The 22,784-nt window shown below is 49.1% G+C and overlaps 1 protein-coding gene across 1 annotated transcript in view; it reads left to right on the plus strand.

Annotated features, from left to right (window-relative positions):
- The first annotated feature begins 4,355 nt into the window (after positions 1–4,355).
- EEF2K (eukaryotic elongation factor 2 kinase) overlaps positions 4,356–22,784 on the plus strand; it is an 82,349-nt gene continuing 63,920 nt past the window's right edge. Inside the window, exon 1 of the mRNA XM_017850340.1 lies at positions 4,356–4,912. The gene's annotated coding sequence lies outside the window, so the exon portion shown is untranslated. The remainder of the gene's footprint in view (positions 4,913–22,784) is intronic.

Raw genomic sequence — 22,784 nt, forward strand, 5'->3', positions numbered from 1 at the left:
AAGGAAGGAAGGAAGGAAGGACCAGTTTGAATGTATCCTTTCAGATCTTTTCCTGTGCAAATATATAGGTGAATGAAAACTCGAAGCCCTGATGTGTCCCACCCTCATCCTGGGGTTGGCTTTGCACGGGGTAAGAGAGGAACATGCTATCTAAAAGAAGAGTGGGAGCTGAGTGTGGTGGCTCATGCCTGTAATCCCCAGCATTTTGGGAGGCCGAGCCAGGTAGATTACCTGAGGCAGGAGTTCAAGACCAATCTGGCCAACATGGTGAAACCCTGTCTCTACTAATAGTACAAAAAATTAGCTGGGTGTGGTGGCAGGTGTCTGTAATCCCAGCTACTTGGGAGGCTGAGGCAGGAGAATTGCTCGAACCTGGGAGACAGAGGTTGCAGTGAACCGAGATCGTGCCACTGCACTCCAGCCTGGGTGACAGAGCAAGACTCTGTCTCAAAACAAATACACAAATAAATTAATTTAATTAAATAAATACAAGAAGAGTGGTGTCTTCTCACTTCCTCAAGTCTTTCTGTAGCTACAGGTGGGCCATCCAGATGGATCTGTGTTGGGCATTTCTCATATCCAGTAGGCCCAGGACCTCTGAGCCAAGGAGGTGAAACACAACCCAAGCCCACTGTGCGCAGGGAATTTGGGCAGTTAACACTTTGGAAACCAGACCCTTCCTATGGTGCAGCTCTTCAGCCCCACCCTGAGCCGATGGGAGGATTATACTTGTCTTGTTGCAGTTGGGAACAGCCATGTGACTGTGACTGTAAGAGCCTGGGCTCTATCACCATGGTGAGATAGCAACACCATAACACCTTGAGTTTTTTTTTTTTTTTTTTTTTTTTTTTTTGACCTTTTTTTTTTTGATTTATTTTGCAATATTCTTTTAAGACTCTTTTTTTTTTTTTTTTTTTTTTTTTTGGTGACAGCTTTATTGCTGCTATAATTGCTGATATAATTCACACACTCACTTTTTTTTTTTTTCTTTTTGAGATGGAGTCTCACTCTGTCACCCAGGCTGGAGTGCAGTGGTATGACCTTGGCTCACTGCAACCTCTGCCTCCTGGGTTCAAGCAATTCTCCTGTCTCAGCCTCCTGAGTAGCTGGGATTTCAGGCACACACCACCACATCTGGCTAATTTTCGTATTTTTAATAGAGATGGAGTTTCACCATGTTGTCGCCAGGAGTTCGAGACCAGCCTGGCCTCAAGTGATCCGCCCACCTTGGCCCCTCAAAGTGCTGGGATTACAGGCATAAGCCACCACCTGGCCTACTGCATTTTAATTATGGATTCCTCAGTCGTTTAGATTGTTTTCACGTTTTGCCTATTATGAATAATATTCCTATGAATATTCGTGTGTAAGTTTTTGTGTGGACATGTGTCTTCATTTCTGCTAGGATTTGAATTGCTGGGCTATATGGTAACTTCATGTTTAATTTTTTTAAGAATTGCCAAACTGCTTGCCATTCCCACCAGCAGTGTATGAGAGTTCTAGTTTCTCTACATCCTTGCCAACACTTGCTATTAGCTGAGATTTTTATTATAGTCATGCTAGTGGGCAATGGGTGTGTTTTGATTTGCTTTCTTTGGTCACCCATGCTGGAGTGCAGTGGTGCAGTCATAGCTCACTGCAGCCTCCAGCTCCTGGGCTCAAGCAATCCTCCCACCTCAGCCTGTCGAGTAGCTGGGACTACAGGCACGCACCACTGAACCTGGCTAATTTTTCTATTTTTTTTGTAGAGATGAGGGTCTTGTTATGTTGCTTTTGCTGATCTGGAGCTCTTGGGCTCAAACAATCATCCCACCTCGCCCTCCCAAAGTGCTAGGATCTCGAGCTTGAGCCACAGTGCCTGGCCTTGCATTTTCTTAGTGCCTAATGACGTTGAGCAGCTTTTCATGTCCTTACTGGCCATTTGTATATCTTTGGAGAAATATCTATTCCAATCTTTGGCCCATTTTTAAATTGGGGTATTTATCTTTTTATTATTGAGTTGTAACAGTTCTTTATGTATTCTAGCTGCAAATCCCTTATCAGATATGATTTGCAAATTTTTTTTCCCCATTCTCTGGTTGTCTTTTCACTTTCTTTTTTGTTTGTGGTTGGTTTTTGTTTTTTGAGACAAGGTCTTACTCTGTCCCTCACGCTAGAGTGTAGAGGCGGGATCTCGGCTCACTGCAACCTCTGCCTCCCAGGTCCAAGCGTTCTTCCCACCTCAGCCTCCTGAGTAGCTGGGACCATAGAGGCAAGCCACCACATCTGACTAATTTTTGTATTTTTTATAAAGATGAGGCTTCACTATTTTGCCCAGGCTGGTCTCGAATTCCTGAGCTCCAGCAATCCGCCCGCCTCAGCCTCCCAAAGTACTGTGATTACTGGCGTGAGCCACTGTGCCTGGCCTTTTTCATTTATTTATTTAATTTTTAGAGACACGGTCTCACTCTGTTGCCCAGACTGAAGTACAGTGGCATGATCATAGCTCACTGCAGTTTCAAACTACTGGGCCCAAGGGATCCTCTTGCTTCAGCCTCCTGAGTATCCAGGACTTCAGGCACACACCGCTACACCTGGGTTTTTTTTTGTTTTTTTTTTTTTTAGTGTTTTATTTTAAAGACAGGGGTCTTGCTATGTTGCTGAGGCTGGTTTTGAACTCCTGACCCCATTGATCCTCCTGCCTTGGCCTCCCAAAGCTCTGACATTACATGGTGAGCCACCTTGCCCGGCTTTGAGTAATTTTATTTCACCGCAGTAGACACCTCCTTGAAGGAAAGTGTTTCCTCCAATTCCTAGCACCGTATTTGGCACACAATAGGAGCTTAATAAATATTTGCCATAAGAATGAATGCTCAGAAACTCCACTATTACATCCTATCTGCTCAACAACTCCCTGGAAAAGAGAGTTTTTTTTATGGTTACTATAAAAGGCCCAGATTAGTATTTCATTGGCCTAACTTGGATCACATGCTCATCCCTGAACCAATAAATGGGGCTGAAGGGATGAAATATGCTAATTGGCCAGCTCTGGTCATGTGTCCATTTTTGGAGCCAGGGGAGTGGGGAGGGCTATTTTCCTGAATTGAGAATAGTGTGAACTGGTTCCCTGAAGACTAACCAAGACGCTAATGCAAAGCAGGACACTCCTGCTGGTCAGGCAAAAATGACAGAGGCTCAGAGAAGTAAGGTAACTTGCCCAAGGGCCATAGAGCTTTAAGCAGTAGCGTCTTTTTTTTTTTTTTTTTTTTTTTTTCTATCTTGCTTTGGGCTTGGACAGACTAGTTCAGCATCTTTGATCTTCCCTTCCTGCCTGTCCGCCCCAGGGTCAGAATTCTAGGTGCAATTTTGTCTTTTGCCAAAAGCCGGAGTTTACTCTCTTGGGGGTTTATAAATAAGGAAAAAAGTTCTTTGAAGAGCCTGAACTTTGAAATCAGAGAAGTCTGGATTTTAGTGCTGGCTCTGCCTTTTCTAGCTGCCTCACCTGGCGCATGTTATTATCTCTATAAGCCTCAGTTTTGTTCCTTTTTATTGTTTTTGTTTTTTTGCGACGGAGTCTCACTCTTTCACCCAGGCTGGAGTACAGTGGCATGATCTCAGCTCACTGAAACTTCTGCCTCCAGGGTTCAAGCGATTCTCGTGCCTCAGCCTCCAGAGTAGCTGGGACTACAGGCGCGCCTGGCTACTTTTTTGTATTTTTAGTAAAGACAGGGTTTCACCATGTTGGCCGGGCTGATCTCGAACTCCTGACCTCAAGAGATCTGTCGGCCCCGGCCTCCCAAAGTGCTGGGAAGATGGAATGAGAGAAATCCCTCAATAAATGTCACTCACTGTTACTACTTTTATATCTAGAATGTGTGGAATTTCTAAAATTTCACTAACAAAGTATCCAGAAGGACCTAATATCAAAGTGTTCACAGCAGTTATTAGTTTTCATTCGTTTTCTTCTTTATACCGTATCCACTCTACCACTCATGCCACAGGTATTAAGCATCTGTGTGCCACCCAGGCCCTGTGTCAAGAGTTAGGAATAACTAGAGGAGATACTAATTTTAAAACTACACAAATAATTGCAATCGTCATACGTCCCTGTTTTTACAAAGCAGAAATCAGGAAAAACAAAGTATTTCCGATAAAACATATTTTAAGGTTATGTACAGAGATGTATACAAACAAGCGATGGGCTTGGATCACTAGTGATTTTGGAAAGGACAGGAGTACAGGAACTAAGCGAGGAGCAGGCGGGAGAGGCGGGAGACGACGGAAGTTGGTCACTCCCTCGAATTGCTCCCTCGCTGCCGGATGCTAGGCCAGCCTTGAGCAGGAGAACCGGACACTGTGTACTCAGCAGGGGGAGTCAGGACTTAGCGCTAACCATTGCACCTGGGGCTGGGAGCCAGCGCCGGAGCCAGGAGGCCCGCTGGGCGGCTGCAGACGCTGTGACGGCCACCTGGGGGCGGCCACGTGAGCGCCACGCCGTGCGCCCGCCAGGCCAGCCCCGCCCCTGCCCGCCTGCTTCTGCTCAACCTAGCCCAGCCCTAGCTCCAGCCTCAGCTCCCCTTCTTCCCGGATCGAGCGCCCGCACTCCCGTCCCTGCAGCCATCCGAGTCCCGCACGCTGTAGCCTGCACGCGAGTCCCTGGCACGCGCCTCCCGCATCCCGGAATCGTCCTAGCGGCCCCCGCGCCCTTCCTGGGATCACTCCGGCGGCCCCGAGCCCCGGGATCGGTCCATCTGCCCCGCGTGGCCCCGGCTGCGTGCCTGGAGCGCCAGCCAGCGCGCCCCGCTCTCCGCTCCCCGGCACTCTCGGGGGGCCCGCCCGCCCTGCACCCTGGAGCTCCGGGCCGCAAGCCTCTGCCAACTCCTCTGGATCCTTGCGGCCGTGAGCAGCGGCTGCCGCGCCTGTCTGCCCGAGGGAGGTAAGTGTGGACGGCGGCCGCCAAGGCTGTGGGGGGCTGGGAGCGGACTCTGCAGGCGTCTGGAGCGTGCTGGGTCTGGGCTTGGGAATGGGGCAGGAGAAGGCATGGAAGGAGAGTGTGGGGGCGCTTCTCCTCTGGTTGTTAAACTCTTTGGGGCTCAGTGCTTGCTTTGTTGAAATGGGGAAGTTGTGCGGATTAACGGCGATGTGGATATGGAAAGCAATTGGCAAGCAATGGGCGGTGATCTGGCTGCAAGTGACAGATAGTTTGGGGGCCTCTGCCCGAGGCGCCCTCGGGGCCCCTAGGAGGGTGGGCGTATCGCTGCCTTCCTGTCCCCTGCAGGGCTCAGAGCCGCATCCCCCACCCTTTCCCCTGACCTAGAGGCCTGCGTCAGCCCGAATTCCCGGAACCTCCAGGACTGTGTAGACGCGCCCTTGCAGCATTGTTGGCTGCGGGAGTTCGCTTGTTGGCAGGCGCCGCTGACTTGTGCGCCAAGGGGCTGCGCATTAATAAGCCGGTGGCCGCGCAGGGTTGGGGATCTCCTGGGTAAGCCCCGGCCTAGATCCTAGATCCCTGGGCCTGGGGGATTTCGGGCCAGCTGCGCCCTGTGACAGATGGGCCGTATGGGGAAGTGAGATCTGCCCAGAGGGACGGTCCCAGGGAGCACGACCTCTGGGACCTCGGTGGTGGGTGCTTCTTCAGCCAGGAAAGCAGGAAACACTATGGCTGGAGTCCTGGGTTGGAATTCTAGCTCATTTGTGCTCTCTGGCCCTCGGTTTTCTCATCGGTAAAATAGGTACAGTATTAGTATCTACCACTTGGTGTCCTTGGAAAAAGTAGATGAGTATGTATATGTCAGGTGCTTGAAACAGTGCCTGGCACACAGTGTGGTAGTCTGTGGTCCCGGGAGACATCTGATGGCCTAGGGCCCTATGGTTCAGGGCCCTGGACAGGCTGTGAAGTCGCAGGGAATTGAGTCACCTAGTCTATCCTAATGTTTTTACCGAGGAGGAAACCGAGGGTCAGAGTGATCCCCAGGCCCACAGAAGCTCCCTAAGAGGAAACCAGTCACATAAACAGATTCTAAAAAGCGAGATGGAGTAAATGGGAATACAGAGCAAACAGGTGGGAGCTGAGAATGCCCACTGTGTGTGTAAAGGGGAGAGGGTGATGGGGGAAGGCTTTCTGGAGCAGGTGATGTTTAAGCTGAGCTGGGAAGAGGCAGGTGGAAGGAAGGTAGAGTTCAGAGATGGCGTATGCAGGTGTCTTCCTTCTCTGTGGCCTCCACAGCACCCAATGTTCATTCCTTTGTTCAGCTATTAATTCAACAAATACAGTAAAACCTCTCAACGACATGAATTTCAGTGTAACATGGCTGGGATTGGCGTCCGCCCTCCTCTCAGCCCCGTTTCTCAAAGAAGTGGGTGCGGTCCGAAGTTCTTACCCTCTGCAGGGAATGGGGAGGCCAGAAGTCAGAACTGAGATGATCACAGTTTACACATATTGGTGTACATTTTAAGAGCTACCGGTTTTTTGGGCGAGGGGCGCGGTGGCTCAGGCCTGTAATCTCAGTACTTTGGGAGACTGAGGCAGGTGGATCACTTGACGTCAGGAGTTTGAGACCAGCCTGGCCAACATAGGGCGCCACCATTTCTACTAAAAATACAAAAATTAGCTGGGCATGTAGGCATGAGCCTGTAATCCCAGCTACTCGGGAGGCTGAGGCAGGAGAATCGAGAATCGTTTGAACCCAGGAGGCATAGGTTGCAGTGAGCTGAGATGGCACCACTGTACTCCAGCCTGGGCAGCAAAGCGAGACTCTGTCTCAAAAAATAAAATAAGAAAGATCCGGCCGGGCGCGGTGGCTCAAGCCTGTAATCCCAGCACTTTGGGAGGCCGAGACGGGCGGATCACGAGGTCAGGAGATCGAGACCATCCTGGCTAACCCGGTGAAACCCCGTCTCTACTAAAAAATACAAAAAAACTAGCCGGGCGCGGTGTTGGGCGCTGGTAGTCCCAGCTACTCTAGAGGCTGAGGCAGGAGAATGGCGTAAACCTGGGAGGCAGAGCTTGCAGTGAGCTGAGATCTGGCCACTGCACTCCAGCCTGGGTGACAGAGCGAGACTCCGTCTCAAAAAATAAAAAAAATTAAAAAATAAAATAAATAGGAAAGATCCACCATTTTTTTTCTTGTGCTTTTTGTAACTGTACAGTACTTTTTGGCTGATTAGGGATATATCACTGGCTGGGTGCGGTGGCTCATGCCTGTAATCCCAGCCACTCTGGGAGGCCGAGGCGGGAGGATTGCTTGAGCCCAGAAGTTCAAGACCAGCCTGGCTGACAGGACGAAACCCAGTCTCTATTTAAAATTTTTAAAAAATCGCTGATTTGCTTTTAAAACATTTTACTGTATTATGTGGCAGAGAAAGCTATGGGTCATCAGTATCCATGTTCTCATCCTCCTGGGGCGCTCCCTGGATGAATTTTCCCAGGCTCCCTTACCATTCAGTAGGGCCACAAGGCTGAGTTTTCGCTGATGAAACGTGTGTCCATTTCAAGCCTGGACCCTAAAACCTCTCACTCTTTCCTCATTTGTTGGACAAGTCAAGGGGACTTTGAAGGCCTAGAGGAGGGCAGAGCCTCAAGCCAGAGGAGCATTTTTTGTTTTTTGTTTTTGAGATGGAGTCTTGCTTTGTCACCCAGGCTGGAGTGCAGTCGTGCGATCTCAGCTCACTACAACCTCTGCCTCCCAGGTTCAGGTGATTCTCCTGCCTCAGCCTCCTGAGTCTGAGCTGGGACTACAGGTGCATGCCACCATGCCCAGCTGATTTTTGTATTTTTAGTAGAGACAGGATTTCACTGTGTTGGCCAGGCTGGTCTCAAACTCCTGACCTCATGTAATCCACCCGCCTCTTTCTAGTGCTGGGATTACAGGCGTGAGCCACCACACCCACCCGGGAAGCCCGGGAAGAGTGTCTTTACGGTTGTTGTCTTGCTGTGGGGGAGTCCCCAAAGCAGTCTCCTTCCGTCTTTGGCAGGGTTGGTGTCTGGTTGCTGGGACTCTGGGAGCTGTGCGAAGAAAGCCAAGGGTGAACAGCAGAAGGCTGGACTTGTTCAAGCTCATTCTCCGGGATTCACTATTTCTGGTCCAGTTCTTACACCTGAAGCAGAACAACTGAATGATCAGGGCTGTAGCCAAAGTAATAGCAGCTGGTTGAACTAATTTAAAAGAATCAAAGTGTTTTTTGTTGAGGAAGATTGGTTCTGCTGACCTAAAAGCTGCAGGTCATTACCCCAATGAACTGAGAAGGCTCCTAGAAGGTGGTTAGAGTGATGACCGTGTCTACACCTGGGATGAAGGCGGCCTGGGCCTTCAAGTGTTGCTGGATCAAATGCTTGCAGCCAAGGCTGATGAGCACAAGCAAGGAGGCTTCTTTTTTGTTGTTTTGAGACAGGGTCTTGCTCTGTCACACAGGCTGGGGTGCAGTGGCACGGTCACAGCTCACTGCAGCCTGGAATTCCTCGGCTCAAGTGATCCTCCTGCCTCTCAGCCTCCCAAGTAGCTGGGACTACAGACATGAGCTACCACCACGCCTGGCTAACTTTTAATTTTAGTGTAGAGATGGGGGTCTCACTCTGTTGCCCAAGCTGGGCTTGAACTCTGGGCTCAAGCAATTCTTCTGCCTCGGCCTCCCAAAGTGTTAGGATCACAGGCATGAGCCGTGCCCAACCATAAGACGGCTTCACACAAAGGAAGGAATGAGTCACTAACACGCTGATGATAAAGCAGAAGATAACAGTCCCCCCCACAACCCTCAAAGTTCCAGGGCTGTGGGACTCCTAGAGAAGCATTTCAAATGGCTGCAGAGTCAGAGGGTGGATGGCGTTCTGTTCTCCAGCTGTGAAGCTTTCAAGATCTAGCAAGGACTAGCAAGCCAGAGGAAGCACCTGGAAGTAGGTGGCTAAACTGAAGAAAATTGCCCTAGGCCAGTGTTTCTTTAACTTCAGTGCATACCAGCATCCCCAGGAGGACTTGCTTACACTTTGATTGCTGGACCCGTCCCCAGAGTTTAATTTAGTAGGTCTGTAGTGAGGCTTGAGAATTTGCATTTCCAGCAAGTTGCCAAGTGAGGCTGCTGCAGTGGCTGCTGCGGCAGCTGGTCCCATACTTTTAGAAGCGCTGGTTAAGGAAGTGATGACTGCGTTGAAAGCCCTGGATTCAGCCCGCACCAGCTTCAAACCTAACTCTAGTCATGTGATTTGCGGCAAGTCACATAACCTCTCTGTTCCTTAGTTTTCTCATCTGTAGAGTGAAGCTAAGAGTGACTACCTTCTGGGGTTCAGGGGAGGCTTCCTGGAGGAGATGGCATCTCAGCTGAGACCTGAGGGATGAGCAGACAAGTTGGCCAGGGGATGGATAGGGAGGACAGGCTGGGGTGTGTACCAGACAGAAGGCATAGCATGTTCAGAGCCCAAGGAGGAAGGAGCACATGCCTTCTAGGGAGCTGAGAGGAGTTATGTAGCAAGTGCTTTGTAAGTGATACTGAAATGCTACCAGTCTGTCTGGGCAGGATTGCAGTGGAGAGGAAGCCAACCAGGGTATGGAAAATGGATTGCTAGATGGGCTGAGACATGGTACAAGTTATTTGTGCTCTTCTTTCATTGGCCAGAATGCAGTCACATGACCTTACCTAGCTGCAAGGGATGCTGGGAAACGTAGTCCCTGGCCTGGCAGGGGAGAAAGGATTCCTGGAGGAAAGAAAGCCAGCTCTCTGTGCCACTGTGGTTTTCAGGTCCCCTCTCTCACATCTTCTCCACCTTGCTCACTTTGCTCTGCTCTGTTGGGTGAATGAATTTTACAGATGAAGAAGCTGAGGTTCAGAGAGGTTAAGTACTTTCCCCAGCATTCCTCAGCTGATTATGGCAGGGCCAGGAATTGAATTCATCCCAAAGGCCTTGTTTGGCTAGATCTGGTTTTGGTGCTTTTCAGATCCTCCATGAGCCAGTCTTTCCCACTACAGCCTCAGCCATGTCATTGGACTAAGTAACTCCTATGTGGTTACAACACAGTAGTTTTTTGTTTTTTGTTTGTTTGTTTGTTTGTTTGCAGAGGTCTGGGGGCAGGGGGATAGAGTCTTGCCCTGCTGCCCAGGCTAGAGTGCAGTGACACAGTCTTGGCTCACTGCAACCTCTGCCTCCTTGGTTCAAGTGATTCTCATGCTTCAGCCTCCCAAGTAGCTGGGACTATACAGGTCGTGCACCACCACGCCTGGCTAATTTTTTAATTTTTGGTAGAGATGGGGTTTTGCCACGTTGCTCAGGCTGGTCTCGAACTCCTCACCTCAAGCGATCTGCCTGCCTCGGCCTCCCAAAGTGCTGGGATTACAGGGGTCAACCACCGTGCCCAGCCACAACACAAAAGTCCTTCTGTTTCTCTATTATATCAGCAGGAAGCTGCAGCTTTTCTTCACTTACTCGTTCATTCATGCAGCACGCACTTGTGCATTTATGGTGTGTGCCAGGCATTGTGCTTTGGGCTGGGAGCTGCAGAGGAACAAGACACCGTGCCTTTTGTTCAAGACACTCACATGGTCTGGCCACCGAGAGGGCTGGGCACACAGAGTTCATGTGAGAAGTGAGACGTGCTGTATCCCTGAGCTCACCCACCAGGAGTACAGAGTGTACCGTGGACACGCAGAGGGTGCCCAGCAAGTGATTAAACATTATAATTCAAGCTCCCTTGTGCATTTTGCTAATCAAAGCTATAATTATGATATTTTGTGTTTCATATTCCGAAATGCAGTTTTCAGATTCCTGAAACAATAAAATAGCCCTTGCACGATGACAGTTTTATATGCAGAAAACACAGTGTACTGCAGTGATATTTTTACGAGCCTTTAGCAGAGCAAATGATGACGTATCTCTGGCTTCTGCAGCAGGTTGCTGTTTACGTCGGTTAAGTTAGTTGATTTCTCTGTCTCTTTTTTTCTTTTTCTTTTTTTTTGAGACAGAGTCTTGCTCTGTCACCCAGGCTGGAGTGCGGTGGCACGATTTCGGCTCACTGCAACCTCCACCTCCCAGGTTCAAGCGATCCTTCTGCTTTGGCCTACTAAGTAGCTGGGATTACAGGGGCACACCACCACACCCAGCTAGTTTTTGTATTTTTAGTAGAGGTGGGGTTTTCACCATGTTGGTCAGGTCTCAAACTCCTGACCTCGTGATCCACCCGCCTCGGCCTCCTGAAGTGCTGGGATTACAGGCGTGAGCTACTGCACCCGACCTTGTCTGTCTCTTTTTAAAGGGAAAAGGGGAAGAGAAGGTTGGGGAGGGCTCCTTAAAATTATACCAGAGGCTGGACACAGCGGCTCACGCCTGTGATTCCAACACTTTGGGAGGCTGAGGCTAGAGGATCACTTGAGCCCAGGAGCAGCAAGACACCATCTCTACAAAAAATTTTTTAAAATAAGTCAGGCATGGTGGCACATGCCTGTAGTCCCAACTACTCGGGAGGCTGAGGTGGGAGGATCCCTTGAGCCCAGGACTTCGAGAATGCAGTGGGCTATGATTATGCCAATGGACTCCAGCCTGGACGGGAGAGCAAGACACCCACCCAGTCTCTTAAAAAAGAAAAAAAGAGGCCAAGCACGGTGGTTTATGCCTGTAATCCCAGCACTTTGGGAGGCTGAGATGGGCGGATCACCTGAGGTCAGGAGTTCAAGATCAGCCTGGGCGACATGGTGAAACCCCGTCTCTACTAAAAATACAAAAATGAGCCAGTTATGGCGGCACACACCTGTAATCCCAGCTACTCAGGAGGCTGAGGCACAAGAATCACTTGAACCCGGGAGGTGGAGGTTGCAGTGAGCCAAGATTTAGCCACTGCGCTCCAACCTGGGCGATAGAGTGAGACTCCATCTCAAAAAACAAAAGAAAGAAATTCCAGCAGATTCATTCTAGAGCTGGGTTTCTCAGCCTCAGCACTGACATTGGGCCAGATCTTCTTCATTGTAGGGTACTGTTCTATTTATTTTAGGATGTTTAGCAGCATCCCTGGCCTCTATCCACTAGATGCTAGTTGCACCCCTAGAGTTGCAACAACCAAAAATGTCTCTAGACGTTGCCAAATGTCCCTTGAGGGAGCAAAATTGCCCAAGGTTGAGAGCCGCTGTTCAGGACTTTGTTTCCAATTGCTGCTGTAACAAATTGCTGCAATTACTTAGCGGCTTTAAAACAACAAACTTATTATCTTATAGTTCCTGGAGATCAGAAGTTCTAAAATCTAGGAGTCAGCATCGTTGTGTTCCTTCTGGAGGCCCCAGGAGAAAATCAGTTTCTTTGTCTTGTCTAGATTCTAGGGGCTGTCCTCATTCCTTGGGCTCCTGGCCCCTCTCTCCATCTTTGAAGCCAGCAGTGTGGCAACTTCACACCTTTCTGTCTTTGGTCACACCTCTTCCTCTAACTCTGACCCTTCTACCTCCTTTTTCTTTTTTGGAGACGGAGTCTTGCTCTGTCACCCAGACTGGAGTACAGTGGAGCGATCTTGGCTCACTGCAAGCTCTGCCTCCCGGGTTCACGCCCTTCTCCTGCCTCAGCCTCCTGAGTTCTGGGACTACAGGTGCACGCTGCCACGCCTGGCTAATTTTTTTGTATTCTTAGTAGAGACGGGGTTTCACCGTGTTAACCAGGATGGTCTCGATCTCCTGAGCTGGTGATCCGCTCGCCTCGCCCTCTCAAAGTGCTGGCATTACAGGCGTGAGCCACCGCGCCTGGCCTTCTCTGCCTCCTTTTTATGAGGATCCTTGTGATTACACTGGGCTCACAGGATAATCCACGACTGTCTCCCATCTTAAGATCCTTAATCACATCTGCAAAGTCCCTTTGGCCATATAAGGTAACATATTCACAGGTTCCAGGGATTAGGACGTAGACATCTTAGGGGGGCTGTTTTTCTGCCTGCCACATAGACAGTTTGGCCTCAGGGTATAATGAAATTTGCTTATGGAGGGCTTGTAGGGAGCGAAGTGATTTAGGGAGCCAGAGACTGGGGGATTAGTGGGGCATAACAGCAGCTAGTACTTTTGAGAGTCAAGTCTATCCCAGACACCATGTGCCTAATCTCATTGTATCCTCAGAGCAACCCCTGCAGGGGTACTGTTTAGCTGACCCCTGTTTACAGAGGAGGCAACTATCCAAGGAAGGCTTTCTGGAGGCCAGGTGCAGTAGCTCATGCGTGTAATCAACTTTGGGAGGTCGAGGCAGGAGGATCGCTTGGGGCCAGGAGTTCAGAGGCAAGAGGATCACTTGAGCTTGGGAGACAGAGGCTGCAGTGAGCCATGATTGCACCACTGCACTCCAGCCTGGGTGACAGAGTGAGACCCTGTCTCAAAAAAAAAAAGAAAGAGACCAGAGATCAGCCTGGGCAATGTAGGGAGATGCTCATCTCTACAAAAATAAAATAACATAATTAGCCAGATGTGGGTGGTATGCACCTGTAGTCCCAGGTACTCTGGAGGCTGAGGTGGGAGGATCACTTGAGCCCAGGAGTTGGAGGCTGCAGTTGAGCTATGATTGCACCACTGCACTCCAGCCTGGCCAACAGAGCCAGACTCTCTTCCTCTCAGCAACGACAACAACAACAATAATACAACAAAATTTGAGGTCAAAATTTGAGCTGCGTCTTGAAGAGATTAAAGGGTTTTGCTAGTGAGTGGGAAAAGGATTCCAGGCAGAGGTGTTACTGGTGGAGGGTGTCCGTGTTCTTGGCGTTTTGAGCAAAGAATTGGACAAAACACACGAACAAAAGAAGGAAGGAATAAAGCAATGAAAGCAAATATTTACGGAAAACAGAAGTACACTTCACAGGGTGGGAGTGGGCTCCAGCAGGCGGCTTACAGAACTGCCTGGGGCTTAAACACCCTCTAGAGGTTTCCCATTGGTTACTTGATATATACTCTATGTAAATGAAGTAGTGGCCTGGGATCATTCTGATAGGTTGTGGAAAGCCACCAATCAGAGGCTGAAGTGAAGTTACAAATGAAGACTCCTATACAAATGAAGACTTGGCCAGCACCAGCCTGATTGGTTGTGGGAAGGGACCAATCAGAGATAATTTCAGTTTTTCATCTGCCACGCAGAAAAGTTGGGGGTTGCAAAGGGAGTAGCCTCTGTTCCTTTTGTTACTTGGGCGTGGAAAATTGGGATTTTCCTTTTGATTTAGTTTTAGGAGGTCAGCCTGAATCAGCCTCAGGTTCCCTGCCTCCAGACCCTATTCTCCTGCCTCAGAGGCACCTGCAGATAGATACAAGGGCAAGGAGGTGAGGAGAATTTGGTGGTGCATGGAGATAGATTCTTGGACTTGGAAACTTGGGAAGCTGAGATGGCAGGGAGGAAGGGATGGATGGGCTTGATTCTGTAAATTGGTTCTTTCATTCTGATGTAAAGTGTACTATTTCTCTCAATAGTTTAAATAAATGTTTATGAGCACCCACTATATGCTAGGGGTACAGACATTAATAAGACACTGATGTGAACTCTTAGCATGATGGTTGACTTAATCACTCCTAATGCTGCACCCCAGTAAATAAACACTGAGCAGCCATGTGCAGTGGCTCATGCCTGTAATCCCAGGACTTTGGGATGCTGAGGCGGGCAGATCACTTGAGGTCAGGAGTTCAAGACCAGCCTGACCAACATGATGAAACCCTGTCTCTACTAAAATACAAAATTAGCCAGGCATGGTGGCAGGTGGCTGTAATCCCAGCTACTCGGGAGGCTGAGGCAGGAGAATCACTTGAACCTGGGAGGCAGAGGTTGCAGTGAGCCGAGATTGCACCACTGCACTCCAGCCTGGGTAACAGAGCGAGACTCCGTCTCAAAACAAAAGAAACACTAAACAGAAAGGTATTTGAGTTCATGTTGAGCACCTGTGCACTGAAGGCACTACAAGGTATGGGGGGAGGGATGGAGACAGCAGTGCAGACCTTAGGATGTCACAGTCTGCCTGACAAGTCTATTGTCTAAGAACAGGGTCCCAGCTCCTAATGGTGGGGCCCAGGATGCAAACCCTGGCCATGCGGCTGTAGAGCACAAGCTGTTAGCTTCTGTATTGAGCTTTGGTTTTTGTTTCTTGTTTGAAGGAAACTGGAGACTCTAGCTAGGGTTTAAAATAGCTTCAGAACAAGCCAGGTGCAGCCCTCAACAGCCTAGCACTGTGCAGTTCCGCTCCCTTAAGGTTGCCTTTTCAGGGATAGACTGTCACTTCTGGACCTAGCAGCTCCTGTCATTATCAAAGGAGAGTCCAGTGTAGCACCTGGTGTGTAGTCAGTCTTTCACATGCATTGTCTTTCTTATTTCCATAAAAATTATGCCTTTTTGAGGTTGATAAGCAGATAAGAAGCTCTTCTGCCTTTTTTTTTTTTTTCTTGTTTTTTTTTTTTTTTTTTTTTTGAGACGGGAAGGTCATCGCTCTGTCGCCCAGAGCTGGAGTGCAGGTGGCCGCGTCTCAGCATCCTGCACCGCTCACGCCTCCCGGGTGGGGCTTTACGCATTCTCCTGCCTCAGCCTCCGAGTAGCTGAAGCACTACAGGCCCCGGCACCCCTCGCCCGGCTAGTTTTTTGTATTTTTTAGTAGAGACGGGGGTTTCACCGTGTCTAGCGCAGGATGGTCTCCGATCTTACCTGCACCTTGTGATCCGCCAGTCTCGGCCTCCCAAGGCTGGGATAACGCGCTTGGAGCCACCGCGCCCGGCCTTTTTCTTTTTTTTTTGAGATGGAGTCTTGCTCTGTCACCCAGGCTGGAGTGCAGTGGGTGACAGAGCTCATCTTGGCTCACTGCAAGCTCCGCCTCCCAGGTGCACACCATTCTCCTGCCTCAGCCTCTCAAGTAGCCGGGACTACAGGCTCCTGCCACCATGCCCGGCTAATTTTTTGTATTTTTAGTAAAGACGGGGTTTCATCATGATAGCCAGGATGGTCTCGATCTGCTGACCTCGTGATCCACCCGCCTCGACCTCCCAAAATGTTGGGATTACAAGCGTGAGCCTCCGTGCCCGGCCACTCTTCTGCTTTCTTATCACACATTCATAGCACAAAAGCCACACCGTCCCTTCTCTGAATTCATGCTAAACTGTGAGAAACTCAGCTTCTTCTAGTTTGTGGAATAAGACAGTGTTCTTGGCATGGTATGTAAAGGAAGCAGACGGCTGGGCACTGTGACTCAGCCTGTAATCTCAACACTTTGGGAGGCTGAGGCGGGAGGATCACTTGAGACCAGGGGCTCGAGACCAGCCTAGGCAACAGAGCAAGACCCCGTCTGTAATAAATAAATAAAGGAACCAGAAGAAGACCTACCAGTGTAGGGATAGGGTGGGGAAGGGAAGTAGTAAGGGGAAGTAGAGCTAAAGTCTCATTTATCATACCTGGAAATCAGAAGATAGAATCAAAATAGATAAATTAAGAAATAATCAGGGCCGGGTGTGGTGGCTCATGCCTGTAATCCCTGCAGTTTGGGAGGCCAAGATGAGTGGATCCTTTGAGTCCAGGAGTTTGAGACCAGCTGGGCAACATGGTAAAATCCCATCTCAACAAATATATACAAAAATTAACTGGGTATAGTGACTTGTGCCTGTGGTCCCAGCTACTCTGGCGGCTTATGTGGGAGGATCACTTGAGCCTGGGAAACAGAGGTTGCAGTGAGCCAAGACTGCACCACTGGACTCCAGCCTGGGTGACAGAGCGAGACCCTGTTTCCAAAAAAAAAAGAATCGGAGAAGCATATTATTTAGTTATATATTACACACACACACACACACACACACACACACACACATATATATTAGAGAGAGAGAGAGAGAGAGAGAGAGATAAAGGTAACACTGAGAATAGTTGGAAGTGGTTGCCTCTAGGGGTGAGAAGTAGGGCCGCCCATGCACAGTTGCAAAGGTTGTTCACTAGAGTTGAGCAGTACCCCACCTATATGATCATATACAGTGGCCCTAGTAAGAAAAAGGTGTTTAAAGTATTTTTTAAATTATATATAAATAATATACAGTGGCCCAAAGCCTGGCTGGATTTGGACAGAGTCTTACTCTGTCGCCCAGACTAGAGTACAGTGGCACGATCTTGGCTCACTGCAGACTCTACCTCCCCGGTTCAAACAATTCTCCGACCTCAGCTTCCTGAGGAGCTGGGATTACAGGCAAGCGCCACCACGCCCTGCTAATTTTTGTATTTTTAGTAGAGACGGGGTTTCACCATGTTGGCCAGGCTGGTCTCGAACTCCTGACCTCAGGTGATCCACCTGCCTTGGCCTTCCAAAGTGTTGAGATTACAGGAGTGAGCCACCATGCCTGGCTGGTTTGGGGCTTTTCATATTGCACGTGACAGAAAACCTATCTGTAACTAGCTAAATAGCCCTTTCCCCTACTGCCCCCTAAAAGGCGGGGTTTATTATATCATGTGATTCAGAAATCTACGCGGGGCTTTGTAGTTTGGTTTTGGGAACATCTGGATTCCAGGTCTCAAATGACATCATCACTTCATTTTCCTCTTTCTCTGGCTCTGCCCTCCACCACACACCAGCTTTGTTCTGTGTTGGTCTCAGCCCCAGTCTCAAGTTCACATTCAGCATGAAAAGGCTGATCACCTCTTCCAGTTACTCAAGCAAAAAGCCCCAGGTTTGCTGCAATGGGCTAGAATAGTTTGACTCTAATCACATGACCACCTCTGAGCCAATCTCTGTGGCCAGGCACCCCAGTGATTGGTTTAGGCCTGGATCTTGTGACATACTCCTAAACACATGACTTGAGGGTAGGGCAGAGGCAGATCCTCACACAGAAGCTGGTGTGTGATTCCAGGTGGCTGATCAGTCACCTGTGTCCATTGTGGTTGGAGTCAAGGGCGTGTGGGTTGTGCTGGGCATATACTAGCGTGTGCATTGGCCAGCTTGGGGGGCCCTGCATTGGCTTTGGGATGCTGGTTCCCAGGAGTGACGGGAAGATTCTACCCGCTTTCTACAGTAGGAAGGCAGGTCCTGGGGTGAGGGTGAGCCCCGGGGGGACCAGTGGCCACTGTGGCTTGACCCACAGGCCTTGACCTGAGCATTGCAGGCGTAGTTTCCTGCCCCTATAACTGCCAGATCGAGACTCAGTGAGACAGTGGTTTCCGTGGCCAGAGCCTGAAATAGTCTATTCCCGGAGGATCCCTGAAGAAGCTTGGCTTTGCTACGAGCCAGACGTCCGGGTCACAAGTCTGGCTGGGACCCAAGGCTCAGTCCCCTTTATTTATGATAATAAAAATGATGATAATAATAGCTGTTGAGCTCATGGGGTGAGTACAGTTATGCATCCCTACCGAGGCTCAAGAGGTGAAGTCACATAGCCAGTTAGTGGCAGAGATGGGGCTTGAACTTGGTCTTCCTGACTCAGCTAGCTTTCCATAGAAATAGGAACTGGAGGCCAGACGCAGTGGCTTATGCCTTTAATCCCCAGCACTTTGGGAGGCCGAGGAGGGTGGATCGCTTGAGGGCAGGAGTTCAAACAAAAAAATTTGAAAAAAAAGAAAAAGAAAAAAGAAAAGAAATGAGGACTGGGAGAAGAAGATGTGGATGCCTGAGTGAGGTAGAGAAAACTTTCAAGAGAATCCTGATGTCTTTCAGCTGGAGTCCTGTTCTCATCACAGGCGCAGATCCTTTCTTTGGGCCAAGGGAAGCCCAGGTTAGATAGAGATCCCTAGGAGGCTGGGTACCTTGCCTGGTGTTAGAACAGGCCTCTTGGAACTGACTTAGAGGCTAAGGAAGGTTTCTTGCATGTGTGGGGAAATCCAACATCCTCCAGGTACCCAGTCCTCATGTGCAAATGTAAGAGTATCTGCCAAGTTAGGCCTCTGGATTGAGGCCACAGTTTTCCCAGGTTGACCCTGCCCAGGCATCCATTTGCCATAAAGGATGTGACCTTTAGGTCAGGTGCAGTGGCTCACACCTGTCATCCCAACACTTTAGGAGGCCGAAGCGGGAGGATTGCTTGAGGCCAGGAGTTCGAGACTAGCCTGGGCAACGAAGTGAAACCGTGTCTCTACAAAGATAACAAATTAGGTGGACAGGCTGAGGCGAGTGGATCACCTGAAGCCAGGAGTTGAAGACCAGCCTGACCAACATGGTGAAACCCTGTCTCTACTAAAAATACAAAAAATTAGCTGGGCGTGGTGGCACATGCTTGTAATCCCAGCTACTCAGGAGGCTGAGGCAGGAGAATCACTTGAATCCGGGAGGCAGAGGTTGCAGTGAGCCAAGATAGTGCCATTGCACTCCAGCCTGGGCAACAAGAATGAAACTCCATCTCAAAAAAAAAAAAATTAGGTGGGCATAGTGACACACACCTGTAGTCCCAGCTACTCAGGAGGCTGAGGTAGGAGAATCACTTGAGCCCAGAGATCAAGGCTGCAATGAGCTATGATCGCACCATTGTACTCCAGCCTGGGCAGCAGAACAAGACCCTTTCTCAAAAAATAAAACTTTACCAAAAAGAAGATGCGATTTTTTTTATGATATGGGAGAGAAGGAGCTACTGTTGCCAAATAAAATTAGCAAGTAGAAAGGAAAAAAGAAAATTACAGTAGATTATACAAGTTTAGGTATCAAAGTATAAAGATTGTGAGTCCAGGATTGTTATACTGTTCCATGGTATAAGAGGTCCAGATTCTCTTTGTCTCATAGCTCTTCCAGCCTCAGCACATGGCCGTCCATCTCATGGTCTAAGGTAGCTGCTTGAGCTCCGGCAGTCACATATGCATTTCAGCCAGCAGTTTGGAAGGCGAGCCAAGGGGCACATTTCCTTTGAGAACCCTTCCCTATAGTTGCACACAGTCCTTCTTATATCCCATTGGCTAAAACTTGTTCACACGGTAACATCTATCTGCAAAGGAGTCTGGGAAATGTATCCTGAGTGGCCATGTGATATGCTTAGCCAAAACCCAGTGGTTCTGTTATTAACAAAGCAAGAGTGAACAGCTATTGGGGGATAGTTGGCCACAGCTGCCTTAAGAGCAAATTTATGACAACTCAAAAGCCATAAAACAGATGACACTCACTTGGCTCTGGAATGCATATCAAGTGCCTGCTGTGTACAAGGCTCTGTGCCAGGCAGGGTCACAGCTGCTTGCCTTCGTTTCCCAGGGCTGAGGAGAATGTCAGGTCTGTGGTGGGACATGGCCGAGGGCCGGGCTCCCCGCGCTGTAAGATGAGGGAGTCGGCTAGGTGAATTAATTGGGTAAGGAGCCAGGATTTACTCTCTAGCAGCCCAGATCCTGAATCTGAGCATGCTTTTTTATTGTTTTTTGCTTATTTGAGATGAGGTCTTGCTCTGTTGCCCAGGCAGTGGCACAATCTCAGTTACTGCAGCCTCTGCCTCCCCAGGTTCAAGTGATCCTCCCACCTCAGCCTCCTGAGTAGCTGGGACTACAGGCACACGCCACCACACCCGGCTAATTTTTGTATTTTTTCATAGAGACAGAATTTTGCCATGTTGCCCAGGCTGGTCTCGAACTCCTGAGCTCAAGCGATCCGCCCACCTTGGCCTCCCAAAGTGCTGGGATTACAGGGATGAGCCATTGCGCCTGGCCCTGGATCTGAGCTTTTAACCACCAAACTACACTGTCTGGAGGTCTGCAGGTTGGGGCTGTGATTCTGGACCTTCTCCTGGCACCATCCTGGCCCCCAGTGGCTGCTGAGTAGGCTGGGCCTGCTGGCAGCTCCTGGCACCACACCATGTTGGTCAGCAGGGATTCTGGCCAAGGGCTGACCAGGGCAGAGTAGGCACTGGGGTTGGGAGCAGCTGACAGTGTGGAGAAGCCAGCCCAGGGCTCAGGGAAGATTTTGGTGACAAGCAGGATCAGGTGGCTCTGGCATTGGATCCAGGCCTGTGACGTGTCTTGCCCAGAGGATAAGAAACAAACTCAGCAGTTCACGTCGATTTTCAAACTGTGAGTATAGAAATCAATGTGTGAGTGGTGTGTTAAGGAAAAAGATTAAACAGAAAGAAAATACTTAAGTAGAAGAGAAAATAGCAAGAGTGGGCCAAGCGCAGTGGCTCACGCCGGTAATCCCAGTGCTTTGGGAGGGCAAGGTGGGAGGATCATTTGAGGCTGGAAGTTCAAGACCAGCCTGGCCAACATAGTGAGACTCTGTATATACAAAAATAAAAATCTTTAGCCGGGCATGGTGGCATGGACTGCTCTGGAGGCTGAGGCGGGAGGATCGCCTGAACCCAGCTGTTGGAGGTTACAGTGAGCTGTGATCACACCACTGCACTCCAGCTGGGGTGATCTGTCTCTAAAAATAAAATTAAAAAAAAAAATAGCAAGAGTGCATTATACAGAGTAAGGCTAAGCACAATTTCTTGAAATTTTACCTTGCATTTTATAAGCATGTACTGGGTTAGGATATAAATATATTTCCTGCTTCAGCAGCCAAAGGACCAAAGCCTTGGCTCTAGAAGACTGCACACCTGATGGACAGCACTGTCAAAAAAATTGGAATTATTGGTTTGATGTAAAAAAATTTTTAAACTAATTTACTTACTATTTGTGTCTAAAGCAATCCAGCTTTGTAAAATGTACAAAGTTTTAAAAAGCTGGCCAGGCTCAGTGGCTTATGTCTGTAATCCTAGCACTTTGGGAGGCCAAGGCGGGCAGATCACTTGAGGTCAGGAGTTCAAGACCACCCTGGCCAACATGGTGAAACCCCACCTCTACTAAAAATATAAAAATTAGCTGGGCATGGTGGTGGGCTTCTGTAGTCCCAGCTACTCGGGAGGCTGAGGCAGGAGAATCCCTTGAACCTGGGAAGCAGAGGTTGCAGTGAGCCAAGATCATGCCACCTCACTCCAGCCTGGGCAACAGAGCGAGACTCCATCTCAAAAAAATTAAAAAGTTTCCCCCAGCTCTACAAATGCTTATTTCAAGTGCTGTACAGTTCCTGTGGATTTTTCAGGGAAGTTTTCATACATGTACACATGTCCTTTTTCTTTTCTTGGAGACAGGGTCTTGCTGTGTTGCCCAGGCTGGAGTGTTGTGGTGCAATTTCAGCTCACTGCAACCTCTAGGCTCACTTGAACCTCCTAGGCTGAAGTGATCCTCCCACCTCAACCTCCTGAGTAGCCGGGACTACAGGCACACACCACCACACCCAGCTAATTTTTTGTATTTTTTTTTTTTGTAAAGACAGGGTCTCATTATGTTGCCCAGGCTAGTCTCAAACTCCTGGGCTCAAGCGATCCTCCCACCTTGCCCTCCCAAAGTGCTGGGATTACAAACATGAACCACCACATCCAACTTTCTTTTCTTTAACTTTGGCTTTCTTGAGCTATAATTCACATATCTTACAATCTGCTCATTTAAAATGTACAATTCTGGCTGGGCACAGTGGCTCGTGCCTGTAATCCCAGCACTTTGGGAGGCTGAGGTGGGCAGATCACGAGGTTAGGAGTTTGAGAACAGCCTGGCCAACACTGTGAAACCCCGTCCCTAAAAAATAAAAAAATACAAAAAATACAAAAATTAGCTGGTTGCAGTGGTGCGTGTCTGTAGTCCCAGCTATTTGGGAGGCTGAGGCAGGAGAATTATTTGAACCTGGGAGGCAGAGGTTACAGTGAGCCGAGATCACGCCGCTGCACTCCAGCCTGGGTGACAGGGTGAGACTCCGTCTCACATAGATAGATAGATAGATAAATAGATAGATAGATAGTACAATTCAATGGTTTTTAGTATATTCAGTCATAGAGCCACAATCAATTTTAGAACCTTTTCATCAACTCAAAAGAAACCCCATACCGATTAGCAATCATTCCCCATTTCCCCCTAACCATTCCCACCACCACAC

Source organism: Rhinopithecus bieti, unplaced genomic scaffold (genome assembly GCF_001698545.2).
Source record: "Rhinopithecus bieti isolate Rb0 unplaced genomic scaffold, ASM169854v2 scaffold_1918, whole genome shotgun sequence".
Taxonomy (NCBI): domain Eukaryota; kingdom Metazoa; phylum Chordata; class Mammalia; order Primates; family Cercopithecidae; genus Rhinopithecus; species Rhinopithecus bieti.